This window comes from Macrotis lagotis, chromosome X (assembly GCF_037893015.1).
Source record: "Macrotis lagotis isolate mMagLag1 chromosome X, bilby.v1.9.chrom.fasta, whole genome shotgun sequence".
Taxonomy (NCBI): Eukaryota; Metazoa; Chordata; class Mammalia; order Peramelemorphia; family Peramelidae; genus Macrotis; species Macrotis lagotis.
This window is the reverse complement of record NC_133666.1, coordinates 386,073,740-386,092,158: the sequence shown is the minus strand read 5'-3', so window position 1 is coordinate 386,092,158 and position 18,419 is coordinate 386,073,740. Positions and strand designations below refer to the sequence as shown.

At 34.2% G+C, this 18,419-nt stretch overlaps 1 long non-coding RNA gene across 2 annotated transcripts in view; it reads left to right on the top strand.

The window, feature by feature from the left end:
- The window catches only part of LOC141501465 (uncharacterized), a 71,313-nt gene extending 67,889 nt beyond the window's left edge, over nt 1–3,424 (top strand). For both annotated transcript variants that reach the window (XR_012472246.1, XR_012472247.1), the window contains exon 3: nt 3,207–3,424. This is a non-coding gene — a long non-coding RNA (uncharacterized LOC141501465). The remainder of the gene's footprint in view (nt 1–3,206) is intronic.
- The last annotated feature ends 14,995 nt before the right edge of the window (nt 3,425–18,419 follow it).

Below are 18,419 nucleotides of genomic sequence, written 5' to 3'. Positions count from 1 at the left end.
ATAATAGTTTATGAAAGGGGGAAAAGATGCAAATTTGTTTTCAATTATACACATCTCTTTACTGAAAGTGATAGGAGCAAAAAAAGAACTTTGTGCTTAAGTATTCTTGAACAGTAGGATTAGAATTCCATATGTTTAAAATAAATTTATATAGTACTTTACATTTGCAAAGTGATTTATGTGAATATCAGCTGTCCTACAAGTTAGATGCTATTATTTTTCCCAATTTTACAGAAGAGGAAACTGAATCACAGAGAGGTGAAGTGACTTGTCTAGGGTCAGATGGTGAGTGCTTGATTCTTTTTTATTCTTTTTAGTTTTTGGAAGGCAATGGGGTTAAGTGACTTGCCCAAGATCACACAGCTAGGTAATTATTAAGTGTCTGAGTTCGGCTATTAAGCACAGTTCAGCTATTGTTTAGGCTAGCAACACTCAGTCAGGATATGGTGGTAAATATTTGATGAAAGTTCACTTGAAAAAATACATATATGTGTATATACATATATATGTATATATTTTTAAATTAAATCTGAATTATAAATATTCTCTTAAATCTAGAACAACAAAAATAAATCAAATCCTGATTTGTAGCAATTTCAATTTCTGAGATGTGAATGCTCACACTGAAAATTTAACAATTAGTTTTTGCAAACCACTTAGAGCTGCCTTCTTTACACTCTTAGCTTCTTATCCTCTCAAAGTTGAACTTTTTAATTCCTTCTGCATGACTCTGTTCCTGAGAGTAAGGTCTTCTCATTGGGATGATCAGAAAACAATGACAGGGAGACATTGTAGGATTCTCCTTTGGTGGTTTTATAACAAGACTACTCCAAAGAACAATTGATTTGCAAGAGTCAGTTGTTAAATTTTCACTGAGAATTTATACTTCAGAAATTCCCTGCTACATATCAGGATTGATTTATTGTTTTTGTTGATTGCCTCATTCAAACGACCAAATTTCTTCAAATAAATCCTGTTCTATTGAACTAGAAGCTGAATGAACTAAAATAAATGTTGACATTCACCCTCCTATCAAGGTTAACTGCCATTTTGTTGCTACATGTAGAAGAAAATGTCACTTAAACACTCCTGATTAGAAATCAAAGTTTAGGAATATTTCAGATGGTAAAAATAATATAAGGAAGTGTATTATGTCCTCTGTTTTTTTTTTCCAAATGATAATTTTATTTGTTTTAATCAGTCAAGATTCACCTTCCTCCCCTTCCTTCTCAACTGATAATATAAAAAAAACAAAACATTTAAAAATGCATGATAAATCAAAAGAAACGTTCACATTGACCATGGCCCGCAAAATAATTTTCAAATGCTGGATTCTGAGTCCATCTCTCTTTCAGGGTGTGAATCACATATTTTTTACATTAGGAACCTGGAATTCTGGTTGGTCATTATGATTATGAGTTCAACACAATAGTAATTCATCACATTTATATACCATAACTTGTTCACCTAAGCCCCTAATTTGTAGTCCCACCTCCAGATTCTCATTCTTGGTCATCTCAAAAAATTAATTATTAATATTTTTAGAGCTTGTTTGCTTAGGACTAATCTCTTTCTTGGATGCCTTCAAATTCTCCTTTTCATCCCCCTCTCAATTTCTCTGTTGGGTAAATGATATTTTGATACCTGGTTGTGTGTGTGTATATATATATATATATATATATATATATATATATATATATATATATATATATATATTCAGATGAGATTGAGGTTCAAGTGTCAGCTGCCACCTCCTTCTCCTCATTTGTATAGATGTCTACTGGGCAACTGCATCGTGTAAGATAATTTCCCCCATCGTTCCTTTCCCTCATCCTTTATTTATTATTTCTTATGTCTCTTTAAATTTTTTTCCCTTAAAATCATTAAGACAAAGCAAAACCATTCCTAGGTCTTTATGACCTCCTATGAACTTTGATAAATGATAGGGTTCAAAGAGGACATATGTAAAACATCCAAATATTCGAATACAAGCAGTTAATTTTTATTTAATCTTTTGTCATTATTAATTCATGTTTCTTTTTTTATGTTTCTCTTCACTGTGATTAAAATTCAAATTTTCTGGGTTCTAGTCTCTTCATTAAATATACCTGGAAGTCCTTTGTTTCTTAAACATTCAATTTTTATTTTGGGGTTTCAGTCATGAGGTAAGCAGTGAATTCTTAGTTTTTATTTTTCCCTTGCTTTTAAAAGATCTGAGAAATTTCTTTTAAAATTTCTTGAAATCGGATATCTAAAGTCTTTTTTTTGGTCTTGGTGTTTAGATAATCTTATGATTTGTTTTTTCTTCTTAATCTTTTTCCCACGTCAGTTTTTTGCTGTGAAATACTTTATATTTTCATCCATTTTTCAATGTTTTGACTTTGTTTTATTACTTTTTGTTGCCTCATAAAGTCATTAGCTTCTATTTCATCCAATTGAATTTTTAGAAAATTTAATGCTCGGGTTAGACTTCTCTAATGTTTACCTAGGTGTCACTTTTGAGCCTTCACCCTTTGTCATCCCACTATATCGAATTTGCAGCTAAGTCTCTTTTACTCAGTCCCCAACTTGGATGATTAGCTACACTTATGATATACTTTCATTTTATAAATATATTACAGTTATTTTTGTTAGTCTATCTTAAAACAAACGAGAGTTACCCCCACATTCAATAACAAAACATGAAACAACAAATCTGTAAGGAATACTAAATTGTAAATTTAGTTAAAATACTGATTCAAGCTTATTAACCCACTCAATCTGTAAAGGGCCTTTTTCTAAAAAAATTTAGTGACCTATGAACAGGACAAACTCAAGAAGCTAGCTTGAATAAGAAAGGAAATGCACACACGTATATATATATGTGTATTATGTATATATACATACATATATATATATATATCTATATCATCTGTATCTATTTATCTGTCTCTCTATCTACCTAACTTTTGATCAGAGCAGAAGTTTTAGTTTACGAACCAAAATAACCCATGAGGACAGACCAGACTGTTTCTATTTTTAATTCAATTGTTACCACCATGTAGATGAAGCCTAAGACACAGAGACTAGTAATAATCTTAATAAGAGTAATCCAAGGTCATAAAGAAGACTAAGAGAAGGATTCCTACATCTTTAGAACATTGTTTATGCTGCTCATTATACTATATTTCCTTTATTTTCCTTTGATCATTCTTTTCTCTTGACAGATTCAGTTTCCTTTGGATTATTTCCCATGCAAACCCAAATACTCTGTTCCTAGCTCAACACTAAAGAACAAGGGCCTGATCTCAAACTTCTGAAGATGACACCAGACCTTTAAGTGATAGAGAAGGGTAAGACATTCAGGAAACCATTAAATAAAGAGTTATTGAAATACATTTACTCCATATACACTTGATATTTCTGTTCTAAATATTTACAAATACTGCAGACATATGTTATGAAAATAATTTTTGTATAAGCTGAGAATTACAAACTTTCAAAAAGCAGGGAGAAAAAATTGAATCATTATTCATATAAAAATAACTGTATATTTTATATACAGGATTTCTTTTCCCTTTACTATTGAAATTTTTTGGCACATTACCTGTTTCATAACAGGCAGTTGGTAAATGATTGTTAAACTTAAAATGTAACAAGAATAAATAAAATTCAAAAAAATAAAAATAAATTTTATTAACTTTCCAAAAGAAGAAATTTATTTTTAATCATCAATGGATTTTCAAGATGTAAAATGATGTCTAATTCACTTTTAACTTATTTTCAGGAAATCCACACATGTCTCAATTTCTTTATTTAACTCTCCATTCTTTGGATGTGAAGTTCTGCAGCAAAGATTCAGTTGAAAAATTGTATCACTTTGACCAGTCAAATCTAGATGATTAATGATGAAACATTCATTTCTCCTCTTGACAGAGGGAAAGGGGTCTGGAGCATTGGTGAAGAATATAGCCTATATTATAAAACATGATCAGTGTTCCTTTTTACTTTGCTTAACTATATTTCTTTGTTCTGAAGGGGTGGGAGGATGATTACTGGAAATGGTGGTGAAATTTATAAAAAGTATTAATAAAAATGTTTTTCAAAATCATACCATTTTGATTATATATATATGTATATATATATATATATATATATATAAAACAGTGCAGTCAAGTTATCTAAATGTAATCATAGTATCTATAACATAGGGAGCTAATTTTTATTACCAATAATTATCTGTGTAGAAAAATCAGCATACAAAAATATATGTATATTTGTGAAATATGCATATTCCCAGAAATATACAATATATACAAATATATGTATTATTATATCATTATATACACAAATGTATATAATATAATACACACAATATATACACATGCATGCACACACAGCAAATACACATGAGGTTTGTTTAACCAGAAAAGGAATCAGATAGGTTTCACAAAAGAACAAAGGAAAGATTCAAAGAATAACACCATTATAGAAGCCTCTTTAATGAAAGATTTATGAAGAGGCATGAACAAAACACAGAGGATGAGAATGCCCAATATCTATTGGTCATGGGCTACCCACATCCCCAGATAGAGTATTATATTCAATTGTGGGTGGAAAAATTTTGTGAAGGATGTAGACTAATAGAGTTGTGACCAAAAGAGAATGAACAGTATGATGAAGAGTTTTGAAAACTTGTTATAGGAGGATCAATTGAAGAAATTTTTTTAATTAGAAAAGAGAAAATTTAGGAAGCCTTGATAGATTCCACTAAGTATTTGAAGGATTATTGTGTAGAGAAAGGACTAGACTTACTCTGTTTGGCCCCAAAGAGTACCACTTAGAACAATTGATGAAGCTGAAAAAAGAATCAATTACTTTGGGAGATTATAGACCCGACTCTGGCAAATTCATAGTGATATCAGTATAACTAGGTTCATCAATGATGGACTTAGGCAGTAGAGAATGGTTTTTCATTGGGCTGTATGACCTCTCCCTTGATATTTCTTCACTGACATTTTGCAGTACTAAAATGAGTGTGAATATCATTTAATAAAGATTAAATTTATTGAAATATTTATTTCATTACAACACTATAGAAACATGAATTATGATGGAGAAAAGTTAAATTTCATTAGCCAGACTGCTTCTGGCTCAAATTTCTGTAATGGGGGTCACAATCACCCAATATTTATCCATTCATAGTAGAAAGAAGAAAGGAGATGGAAAACCTCAGGTCATCTTAGCATGTGATTGATGGCTCATATTGACCACCATGGTATCCTCCCTATAATTGTATAATGTCCTTCTATAATGTAGTCCCTCTTTACTCATATTTTTAGAGTCACTTTCCTCCATTAACATACAACCCAAGCATCATCTTCTACATAACCTCTCTCTCGATCCCCTCAAATACCACCTCCCAAACTATCTTGTGTTTATTTTCTACATATTTATTTTGACTTTGTATTTAATCTTATGTGTATAAATATGTATATATTTAATCTTATGTGTATAAATTCATATATATACGTATTTATATACACATATACATATATACACAAGAGTCATATTCTCTGGGCCTCCATCTCTACTCAACAGCTTCAAACTCATACAAGCCAAACCCTTACCCAGACCTTGGCTAAGTGGAACTATGGCCAATGAATTCCATAGATTTCTTAGTTTCTTTATCAGTGAGAAGGTTAACAGTTTTTAATTCCTCCATCCCTTCCTCTTTCTCCTTGAAAGCAATACATTAACCTTTTTTAGTTTTCTTTAGGGGATTATCTAGGGGAATGTGAGGAAGGTTACAGAACCAAATAAAGACTAGCTACAACAAAAATCACAAACATACTTATAGTTTTAAAATTAGCAATAATTTAAACAATGGAATCCATGTCTTCATTAGACTTCACCTCATTTAAATTCTTTTTGTTGGCCTCTGACAAAAGATTTCTATTTCCCTTGCCATAAATTTGACTGACCAAATGCTGAATCTCAGTTCTAGAAATCATTTTCCTTGGCCCACCAATGACAGGGACAGAAATCTAAAATTCAGCAAGTCTTATACTCACATAGCCCTTCCTCTAAAATATTCCTGTGATAGGCCTAGAAAAATGCCTTCTTGAATCCCAATTCTCAGACTCATAGGGGTTGGAAAGGTTAGAAATTTAGAAATTCTCTCTCTCTCTCTCTCTCTCTCTCTCTCTCTCTCTCTCTCTCTCTCTCTCTCTCTCTCTCTCTCTCTCTCTCTCTCGTCTCTTCCTTCTATTGCTCCCTAAAGCAAATTCTGCTTGCCATACCTTTTCAACATGTTTAGCTTTTGAGAGTCTTAACTTCTCTTTACTCCATAAAATCACATAAAGTCAAGTCAACAAACATTTTATCAAGTGCTTATTATATACAAGGAACTGCGCTAAAGACTGAGGATTCAAAGAAAGATAACAAAAAAAGAAAAAACAATCTGCACTTGAGAGTTTCATATTCTGATGGGAGAGACAACATGGCAAAAAGCAAGACAAAAAAAGAAAATACAAGTGTTTTTAAAATGCAAATAAAAAGCAACCTCCAGGAAGGTACTAGCATTTACTGATCTCCCAGTAAAAAAGACCTCCACAAAAGATGGGACTTGAGTTGTCTTGAAGGAAACCAGGGTAGGACCCAAAGGTGAAGAAGGACAGTATTGCAAGCAAGGCATGAAAGACAGCTGGAAAAAAAATGACTGGAAATAGAAAATGAAATGTTTTTTTTTGGTGAAAAATAAGTAGGCCATTGCACAGAGGGGAGTGAAGTATGAGTAGACAGGAAAGGTAGGAAGGAGGCAGGTTGTAAAGGACTTTGAAGGCCATAGAGAGTTTTACATTTGATGACAGGATTAGATTTTAATCTGCTGTATCTGGAAGCCTGGCAGGCACACTCCCTGCTATGGGCACCCTCTTATAAAACAGGGAGGAGGGTGAAATCACCCCAGAACTGGATTAAAGAAACACAAGCTTCTGTTAGGATAAAGGCATTATTAGTGCTATTAATTCTAAATATCTGTCACAAGCTACTGATTTTTTTAGGTTTCTTTTTGCAAGGCAATGGGGTTAAGTGGCTTGCCCAAGGCCACACAACTAGGTAATTATTAAGTGTTTGGGGCCATGTTTGAACTCAGGTACTCCTGATTCCAGGGCTGGTGCTCTATCCATTATGCCATCTAGCTGCCCCATAAGCTACTGATTATTAAAAAAAAAAGCTCATTACAAAAAGAAATCTTGGGGCCATCTTCATCTGAATAATAAGGAAAATAAATAATATGACCATCCCACATCTGCACTATAGTTCAGACAGGGGCACTACACATTAGGAAGGACTTTAGTAAAATGAAACATATTCAAGGTCAGGAGATGGGATTCAGGGAGATTAAGATATGGAGAAGTGTACAGACTAAGTCTTATGAATATATGTTGAAGGACTTAGAAAGCTTTTGCCTGAGGAAAGGAAGACGAGGATAGAAAGAGATAAGGTGAGTTGGGGAGATGACTTTCTTCAAGTATTTGAAGAGCTGTCTTATAGAAGAGGATTAGACTACCTCTACTTGATCCCAGAAAACAAAAGTACTTATTTTAGGGCAAAGGGTTGTTGATAATTTCAGACTGGCACATTTCACTTGATTCCAAATACTATGAACTTTGATGTCCATCTTGGGTCAGAGGTGTTTTCAACTCTAAATCATATGATCAAGTACATGATGATTGATTTTGTGTTTGGTATTTAATGGACCTACACTCTAATCTTATTAAAAAAGACTGATCTGAATGAAATAAATAGGAATATAAAGAAAAATGGTTACAAAATATCTTCAGTCTGGTTAGGGATACAAGAAATGCATAAAATCTTTCTTTTCAAAAAAATATATATAAAATGTATGTATGAATGTATATACAAAAGCATATTTCAAATATACATTGTGCTTTCTTTTCTCTAGTATTGCTTGATATTAACTCAGTTTAGAGAGTTTATTTGAACATTTTGAACCACTTGAGTACTCTCCACCCTGCATCTGCTGCCCTGCCTGGTTTCAACTCCATGGAACAAGATGCCCCTCCCAGAATAAGTGCATTTATTTATAGAAGGCAGAGACTAGACTCAGATATAGAAAGCAGAGACTAGACTCAGAAGACGCCACCTTGCATCTCCTGACATTCCTCACTTCAACTTCATAGAACAAGATGTCCTGACTGGGAAAACCCCTTATTTCCTACCACTCCCACCTTTCCTATCCCCTTTTGTGTATTATCTCCTTCTTTGCTTTAAACTCACTGGGGACAGGGATTATTTTTTTATTAATTACATGTTACTATATTTACATATATATTTTGTATGTCTAATTTATCTAATAAAATCTAATTTAGCACAATATCTCCAACAAAGGTGCATAAAAATGTTTATTGGATTAGATGGATTGTTTATGCATTATGGAGAACTTTGTTTTTAAATGAATAGAGCTTTAAAAAAATTTAAATGAATTTTATGTTGCTTGCTTTTATGTGAAAAAAAAAACCTTCTAAAAAATAATCCTTCACTGTGATAGATGTACCTGTGTCAATATCTCTTTCTTCCATCCCAGTCCTTGAGGGAGGACAGTTTGTCTTTTTGAATTCACTACTGCTACTACCCAAGTGTCTATTGTACTGCTTTGTACACCATGTACACTATTCAATAAGAAATCTTAGATGATTAAATACTTTCTGTCTTTTAAAAGAGAACAATGTGATTGACAGGTTAATGAGCATACTTTAAACTCCAGACTCTACACCCACGCATCACTGTAAACTAAGGAGTTTGCTCAGATTTCAGAATGAGTCTGTTGTCCTGGGTACAGTAGGAATTATGGAACAAACAGAACTGCTTCCTGCCCTCAATGAACTTAACTTTTAGTTGCAGAGACAAAGTTTATGCTTGCCCAACAATTCTGGAAAAAGTAGATGCTAAGTGATGTTTAAGAACAGCAAGGAGTACAGAGAAAAATTGTATTAGTGTCAATTGAGAGGGATGGAGAAGGCTCCTGGAAGGAACTGAGATGTGACCTGGGTTTTAATTATGGAAAGGATTTGGTAGCAGCAGCACAAGCAAAGTGTAAGATCCAGTTACTCTTAGGCTCATGTCTATAGGGTAAATTTATACCATATCATCTCTTGCACTTTGAAATATAGTTGAGGGAAGGCTAGTTGATGGGGCGGCTAGGTGGCGCAGTGGATAGAACACTGGCTCTGGAGTCAGGAGTACCTGGGTTCAAATCCGGCCTCAGACACTTAATAATTATCTAGCTGTGTGGCCTTGAGCAAGCCACTTAACCCCATTAGCCTTGCAAAAAGACTAAAAAAAAAAAAAGAAACATAGTTGAAAAATGGTGCCTGCTTACAATAGTAGGTAACATTTATATGGTGCTTACTAGGACTAGGTTCACAACTATCTTAGTCGACCCTCTCAATAATCTTGGGAGGTGGTACAAATATTATCATCCCTAATTTACAGATGAAGAAACTGAGGCAAACAGAGGGCTAAGCAATTTATTCACAGTCAGGCTGTATTTCAATTCTCGTCTCTCTGACCCCTGGTTCAGCACTCTATCCAAAGTGCCACTGAGTTGGTGCCCCGAGTTGGAAAGCAAAACTATCAATGGAATGGGAGTTGACTTTTCAGTCTTGAAATAGTTTCCTCTCTCCATCATAAGTTTCATTGCATCCCCATCCTGCAAACAATGGGACACCTGTCAATATAAGGTTAGGGTCAACCTCAGGAAGGTTATGAGAAGTAATACCAAATGTATCATTTAACAGAATATTTTAAAAAATAGCTGGAATTAAGGCAGGGTTGGAATGTAGGGATGACTGTTTTGTTTCTTCCACTCCTGCTTCTGGAACAAGTATGTAAAGAGCACAGTCACACATATCTACCCTTGTCCATTTATGAACTCTCTCTCATGCTTTTGAGGCAGAAAGGATCTTGAAACAGATGATGCTACTACAGGTTCATGGCAGTTATGGGAGGACTTCCTCCTCTCCTTCATTGTGCCCTTGTTCTCACCAACAGTCCCCAAACTCCTGCTAGGTCCCAGACTTGGAAAAACCTATACCCTATCACCTGAAGGCTGATCTTATGCTATTTTCCTCTCTGCTCAAAATGGGAAGAATTAAAAATTCTAGGGATTTTGTGACTGGGCAATCCATTTCCAGAAGTTGTTATGACAGGTATTATGGCTAAGTGTGAATGTCAGAGGACAGTGGGGAAATCAGTCCATTTCCAAAGAAGATTGCCTCTGGGAAGTAGTGGAAATGAGAAAAAAAGACTATGAAAGGACTTTGATGGAATTCCTGAGACAGAGTGATTTGGTTAATAACATATGACATCAGTCTCAGACACTTTCATTTCCCAGCACTTTATTCTCCTTTCTCTGCTGCCTTTGGATCCTCTTTGTAGTTCTTCTACTGTCTCCAGTCATCTAGTCTCATAAGCGAACAGCTGTTTTAACTAGCTCATGAGAAAATCACCATATGTAAGAAATTTGCTAGCAGTTTGAAGGCAGCTAGGTGATGCAGTGAATGAAGCACCAGACCTGTAGTCAGGAAGACCTGAAGGAAAAGCCATCCTCAGACCCTTCATAGCTTTATGTGATTCTGGGCAAGTCACTCAATCTCTCTGACTACCTCAGTTTCCTCATTTGTGAAACAGGGATAATAACAGCACCTACTTCCCAGGTTTGTTGTAGAATCAAATGAAATAATATTGATAAAGTACTATATAAACCTTAAAGTATTATATAATAGTTACTTATTATTATTTGGAGGTATATGAAATGAACTTTTACTAAGAAGTCAAGATTAAAACAAACAGCAAGAAAAATGAAGAAGATATAATCAGTTCATTATCCACCAGAGTCTTAGTGTGGCCAGGTGATATGTAGGTACTAGGGAAACAATGCAAAAATGAAACAGCTTCTGCCTCAAGAAATTATAGCCTATTAGAGTGTGAGAGGGACAATAAAGATCTACTTACGTGCTCACCAACTAGGTCACTTTCAGAAATGAATTTAGTGGGACTGTTCTTATCTAAATCTAAACCCACTCTCCCCTGGGCCTGAGGTAGTATAACCACTCAGGTGTTAGGGAATTGCCTTTGTTTTTGCTATATCTCCAAAGTGAATATTTATGAATTAATTGATATTAATTGTTTAAGTGAACCAGAGAACTAATTATTTATGATTAATAGTTGGTAAACAACAATGAATGAATATAGAGGAAACTGATGCATTATTTAGCATAAGAAAAAGTCACTTGGCTTTCCCAGAGGCATATCTCTCAAGCCCTGGGTGAATGTGTCAGGAATAGAGCTAGCTGACCTTATTCTGGGAGAAGTAAGTCTAAAACCTTTGCTAATAATAATAACAACAATTGTACCATCTACTTTAGGAACTACCACAAAGATCAAATGAGAACATGTATATAAAATACTTTGCAAGTCATAAAGCATTTTCCTATTCACCCAAGTTCAAAAAGAAGCTTCTTCAATATTATTCCTTTCTATTAGGATGCACACACAATACACACACACACACACATAAATTCACATATGTATGTATATACACACACAATAAAACAAATTCAAATGCATATTTGTGTGTGTACAAATATATACATATATTATATTATATTACATTATACTATATGCCTATTTATATACATGTTGTCTTAAGAGCAAGGATTGTTTTATGTGGTTTTTTACCTTTTTTTGTCTCTCCAGCAATTAGCACAACTTGGCACATAATTAATATTTAATAAATGTATACTGATTGAGTAATTGCTAAAACATAAGCAATTGAGGGGGATTATTCTAATTCCACTTAGCCTCTGATAGAATCAATGTATATTAATTATAAGGAGGCAGGTTACATCTGAATATTAGGAAGAGATTCCTATTATTTAGAATAAAGAAAATAGACAATGATATAGTACTTATGAGAGTGATTCCAAATTAGAATTATACAAGAAGTAACTAGATAATCATATGTGAAGAATATTTAGGGATGATTCATGTAACCTGAGCTCTTTCCAAATCTAAAATTGCAGATTACCTTAGGATCCCCTAAGCACAAAGTGGGGAGGGCCTATATCAGATTATTTTCAGTAGGAAAACACAGACTTTTTAAAGGAAGAAATGAGAGATCTATAAATATAAGGATAAATTAATAAATAGATGTAAGAACAATGATAAAGTTCTTATAAAAATAATTTAAAATTACTTTTGGTCTGAGAAGAGTATTGGTGTTTAGGGTCTTAAAGGAGAAAAGTGGAACATTCTCTTCTGATCATGTCATTTGGTATACAGATGGCATCTTCCTTAAATATTATTTTCCAAGAAGCCTGGAAGATTTGCATAAACTGATGCTGAACGAGATGAGCAGAACCAGAATAACAATATACATCCTAACAGCAACATGAGGTTGATGATCAATCTTAATAGGCTTGTTCATTTCATCAGTTCAACAATCAGGGACAATTTTAGGGTATCTGGGGTGAAGAATACCATCTGTATCCAAAGAAAGAATTGTTAGTTTAAACAAAGACCAAAGTTTATTACTTTTAATTTTTTTAAACATGTATCTTATTATGTAATTTTGCTATCTCTTATATTTTATTTTTTTCTTAAGGATATGATTTCTCTCTCAATACATTCAATTTTGATCAATGTACAACATGGAAACAATGGAAAGGCTACCAGACTGCCTTCTGTGGGGAGAGGTGTGGGGAAGGGAAGCAAGATTGGGGAAAAACTGTAAAATTAAAAAAAAATAAAGTTAATTTCCTTTGTCCTTGGCTTTGTTTTCTCTCTCTCTCCTTTCTCTCTTCTTCCCTATTCTCTCCCCCCTTCCCCCTTTTTCTCCTTTTCCTCTTCCATCCACTCTTCTCTTCTCCTTCCTTTCCTTTTTTTCTTTCTTTTGCTACTAGATTTACCTTTAATTTTAAATTTTGTTCTTTCCTCAATTTTATTGGGGGGGGGATTGGGGCAGATCCTTATAAACAGCAAGCATAGGACAAACTATGCGAACTTTATAAAAGGTTGTTTGCATACTGAATTTGTTTAACTGCATTTGGGTTGGAAGGTAGACTGAACTTCATTTTTCACATCACTAGTTATAGTAAGTCTGGACTCTGGACCTTTCCCATCCATCATTAAAAAAAAAACAAACAAAACTTCACCTAAATCTCTTGAATTGGGGGTTGTCTAAGAACTGTACTAAATGAACTGCTTGAGATTCTTCATGAAATTCAGGAGGCTATTAATAACTGTGTTATCCAAATATAATACTTACAAGGAATCATGGAAAGATATACATGGTACAAAAATGAAAGAAGGGAGTCAAAAAAGATACACAATATTACAATGGAGATGGAAAGAAAAGTAAATATGAAATAACAAAAAAAATGAAAGTTGCAAGAGCAATAAATGAAAGAGCCTCAAAGAAGAGATATATGATGGTACCTTCCCCCAGTACTTCACAAAATTGAGAGATTCATGGATGTGAAACATAGAAATTATTGTCAGTTTTTTCAATCTATTATTGTTTTCTTCTTTTTTCTACTTTTTTATTTATGAAAAATTCTTTTGCAATATGGGATGATTTTATGTGCAAAGGGAGAAAGGGATTGAAGGAAATTTGGGTCATGCAAAAAATCAATAAAATTTATTTTTAAATTTGTTGACATTTTTTTAGCATAGCACATTTAAAAGAATAATGCCCGAGCCTTTCCAAAAGCCCAGAATACTACACAGAGCTGGAGATATGGACAAATATGTCAAATGAATTCTATTTGATTTGTTAGGAGGAACAAATATTTAAATTCCTCTGTAGGAAGTATAATTAAGAAAATAAACTATCTTCTTCCCTCATTTTCCATGGGAGGGTAGCTCCTACAGAGTGAAGCATTCAATAGGTCATCATGGATGTCATCCATAGGAATGGAAACAGGATCTCAGCAATGGACTTATGTTTTGGGATGACATATCTATATAGCTATCTCTCTCTCTCTATATATATATGTCTTTTTGATCCCCATGTTTGGGGACTGAGGCTGCGTGAAAGATAATTGGGGACTGAGACAAAAAGAGCTATCACCTCATTAGACTATAAGAATTATAGAAAGCTCTACAGTTCTCCCTCTCACTGAACATATAAGATCTTTATGAGTAAAGATTATTTTTTTCTTTATTTATAGCTCCAGCACTTAGTTGGTATTTAATTAAGTTTTGCTGATTAATTGACTAACTTACCATCTTAAATGCTCCTTGGACTTTCAGTATAAGGAAAGGAGAACTTTTTCTATCTTCCTCTCCTCCAATAATCATGGTCTTAATGAGAACATGACAGCAAGATATTATGCTTTGTTTAAGTAAGCCTGAGATCAGATTTCAAGTCTCCTCTGAATGTTTATTAAATGATATCTTATGAAAATGTGATTAAGATTGTCACATCCTCTGAGTGAGAGGAATTGGACCACAATCTTGAAAAAGTAGTTATTTCGGATTTGATGGCCATCTTGTATGCTCCATTGGTTATGAGTTCCTGAGTCACTGATGGCTGCCCCTATGCTTGCAGCAGCAATGCTGCTTCTCAGAGATGTTCCACTGCCTGGAGAAATTACCAGGATAACGTTGAGAGGATCTGTAATATTTAAGATGCTCTGACTTTGCAGAAGATCTGGACTTCTGAAGTATACAGATAATGCCAGTCAAATATGAAAGTGAAATCTCCAGTCTAAAGTCTCAAAGTGCCTTGACCTTTTAATGATGATGATGGATTACTGTTTTATGTTTTAGTGTCTATTGATGTGCTCCTATAAATCCTCTCTAATTTAAGCATTTCTTTTTATGGTAGATGAAATAAATAACTGCCCTGTCTGAAAAAAAAAATTCAAAAGGAAACATGATACATCCAGCTTTTTATGCCAGTTAGACTTTTACCTAAGAAAAGAAATTTCCAAGATAGTAATGAAGTCTATATTGGTCCCCTCCTGAATATAAGCCATACCTTTAATAGAAAAAAATACAAATTTAAATTCATTAACATAGCACTATTATAGGCTGCAGTGAGGTCTTCAATTAGCCAGATTTCCAAGAGGGTGCAACTTTGAAAGATGCCTATATTTAGACCAATATAATCATAATTCCTTCCAGTTTGTATTTGTAGATCTTAACTATGACCCTTCTGCCTGCTGAAGTGTTATAGACCTGGAGTCCTTCCTTCATTTGACCTTGGGCAGTTGCCAGAGGCTTTCACAAATGGGTTTGTTCTTTCATCAAAATATTTAGTTAGCAAGCAGATTCCTATTCTAATAATATATGCCTTGCAGGGTCTAAATGACTATCTTTAAGTCAGAAAGGCATTAAACTAAATCTGGCATTTTATACTGGAGCCTTCAACAAATACCAGTACTGACTTGAACCCAAGCCTTCCTGGATCCAAGGTACAATTTCTATCCATTATGCAACACTGTGCTCACATGATTTATTTAGATATAAATTTACTGAAACATTAATTTGATATGCATTAAAACATTAATTACCACTTTATATCCTTAGGAAGATGGAAGGGGAGTCACTATATTCAAGTATCTATTTTTAATTGCAAGTGGCATATTTGGCTGTATTGGACATCTCACATTTGTGCTTAAATCTTTTATTTAGGCCTGAAAAGAAAACGAGTCATCAGAAAGTAAATGATTCTTTGGTTTGGTTTTGCTAATTTTGCTTTCTTCTCAGTGGAAATTTACAAACATTCAGAATGATGGTCTGACTGAAGGTTCTGAAGTCAGTCAGAACAGAATGGTCCCCTATGTGATTTCATTCTTTAACTTTACTGTCAATCATTTATTTCATCTGCAGACACCCTTCTTGGATACATCATGTTCCCACAGAGCATCTGTTTCTCGCAGATTAACAAGGTTTCCCATTCTCTCTCTCCCTCTCCCTCTCCCTCTCCCTCCCCCTCTCCCTCTCCCTCTCCCTCTCTCTCTAGGTCTCTTCCCCCTTCTACTTATGTCCTGCTTATTTATTTGCTTAAAACTTGAGAAGGAAAAGGGCATTTGGGGAAAGTGGGCTTCTATTAGTAAGTTTTGACTTAGGAAATACTGCTATATTCCAGATACTAGGAATCTTTAAACTCACTTTATAGACCACCATGAATTGTTCATCTAACCAAGAAAATCTTATGCTATTCTGTTAGTCAAATACCTTTATTGATCAGTTACTTAGCTTGTATTAGCAACTAAATAGTTTTTAGCCACATTTAACCAGGTTGCTTCAGAGAATTGCAGAATTTCAGGTCAGCCTAGAGATCATCCAACCCAATCTACACCTAAACAAGGCTCTTCTTTAGAGTGAGAACTAATTTTTAACCTTAGTGTGAGAAGAGTAGGCAGATAAGTTTTTCTTAACCAACTATCTTGTCATGCTAACTATAATCGTAGGCAGATCTGAGCCAAAGTAGTGTCTGGGTTTATGTACAAATCAGTATAAGTTATGCAAAATGAAGAAATTTCCTTTTCTCTTCCTGTGGAAATGTCTGGCATTTAGATTTATGAAAGAAATCCTAGAAACCATCAGAAATATGGAAAATGTATATGCTAATTACCAGAGTGGAGGTCATCCTCAACTCATTCCATCAATAAATCTTATGGAATAGATCAAATTTACTGTAATCAAGAAGATGGGAACACTGTAATTAGATGCATAATCTTCCTTTGAGAGGTCTCAAAAGGTGTTTTCCCCACAGGGATTCATTTACTATAAGAGCACATTGCCTGTGGAGAATATCTCACTGTATTCTGGGATAGATGTTCTATCAAAGAGACATCTCTAGGTTTTTACAGAACTTATTTCACAGTCAATAGTCATTACTGCCAATACTTTGGAGTGTGTATTTCTCTTATCTTACTTGACATTTAAAAATAAAAAGTTTCTAGATAGCAGAAAGAAATTACTATGACCAGCATTCAGCAAGTTCATAGTAGTAGATAAAGAAATGGGTTTAGCATCAGAGGACCTTAGATCAAATTTTGCTTCTGTAATTATATACCTGTGAAATCTTGGTTAAATACTTTCTGAAGATTCTCTGGATCTCAATTTTCTTATCAGTAAAATAAAAACCTCAAAGTTTCTTTCTGGCTCTATAGCCTTTGACCTGAGGAACAGGGTAAAAAGGAGGGGAATTTCCTGTACCCACTAAATCAAACTATCTTCCATATACATTTGTTTTGTCTTCAGGATCACATACAAATCTAAAAGCTATAATGGAAACATGATTGGGTGGCATTAGAGGAAAAGATGACAACAGAATTTCTAACATGCTCAACTGAACGTCACAAAAGTCTATAAAACATTATATAATTGGTTAACAGATAATAATAATAATAATAATAATAATACAATTATTGTTTTAGAGCATCATGAACTCCAGTCTTCTTCACAAATGCTAAAATGGGGAAAAAATTCTGTCATATTTCTCAACTGAACATAAAACCTAAGGAAAAAGTTTATTCTAGTTTTAGATTCACCTATCAGCAGCATAAATTACACATCCAAAGAGTTCTACTATATTAGGAAAGAGAGCCCTTTGACTTTTTTGGTACTTCCATGATCTATCAGTGGGCATTCCTTTCACCTTTGACAATCCTTGAGGTCTTCTTCAGCAGATTTTCTTCATAAGTTCATCACCCTGTAGGCAACATGAAAGATTGAGGAACTTGTTCAAAGTAATACAGGGAGAAAGCTATCAAAAGGACAACTAGCTGACACAGAGGATAGAGAGCTAGGCCTAAAGTTAGGAAGATTTATCTCCGACTCTCACTTAACTGTGTGACCATGAGCAAGTTCACCTGTTTGCCTCTATTTAATGAGCTGGAGAAGGAAATGGAAAACTACGCCAGTATCTTTGCCAAGGGAACCCCAAATGTGGTCATGGAGAGGCACACAACTGAAATTACTCAACAATGACAAGTTATCTAAGGCAGGATTTGAATCTTGGTCCTAGAACTCTAGAACCAGTGTTCTTTCCACTGAGTCATCCTGCCTCCTCTTTCACAGTCACAAACTATTCTGTTTATATAAAAATGAGCTGGAGAAGGAAATGTCAAACTACTCCAATATCTTTGCCAAGGGAACCTCAAACAGGGTCACAGAGAGTCAGACTCAACTTAAATTACTCAACAATCACAAGCTATCAAAAGCAGGATTTGAATCCAGGTCCTAGAATTCCAGAATGAGTGTTCTTTTCTCTGAGCCACCCTGCCTCCCCTTTCATAATCACAAGCCAATCTGTGACCATAAAATCTGGAACTAGCAGAGGCTTCCCATTCCAAAGAGAATAATAAACGTTGATAGATATAGTTAAAAATAAAGAT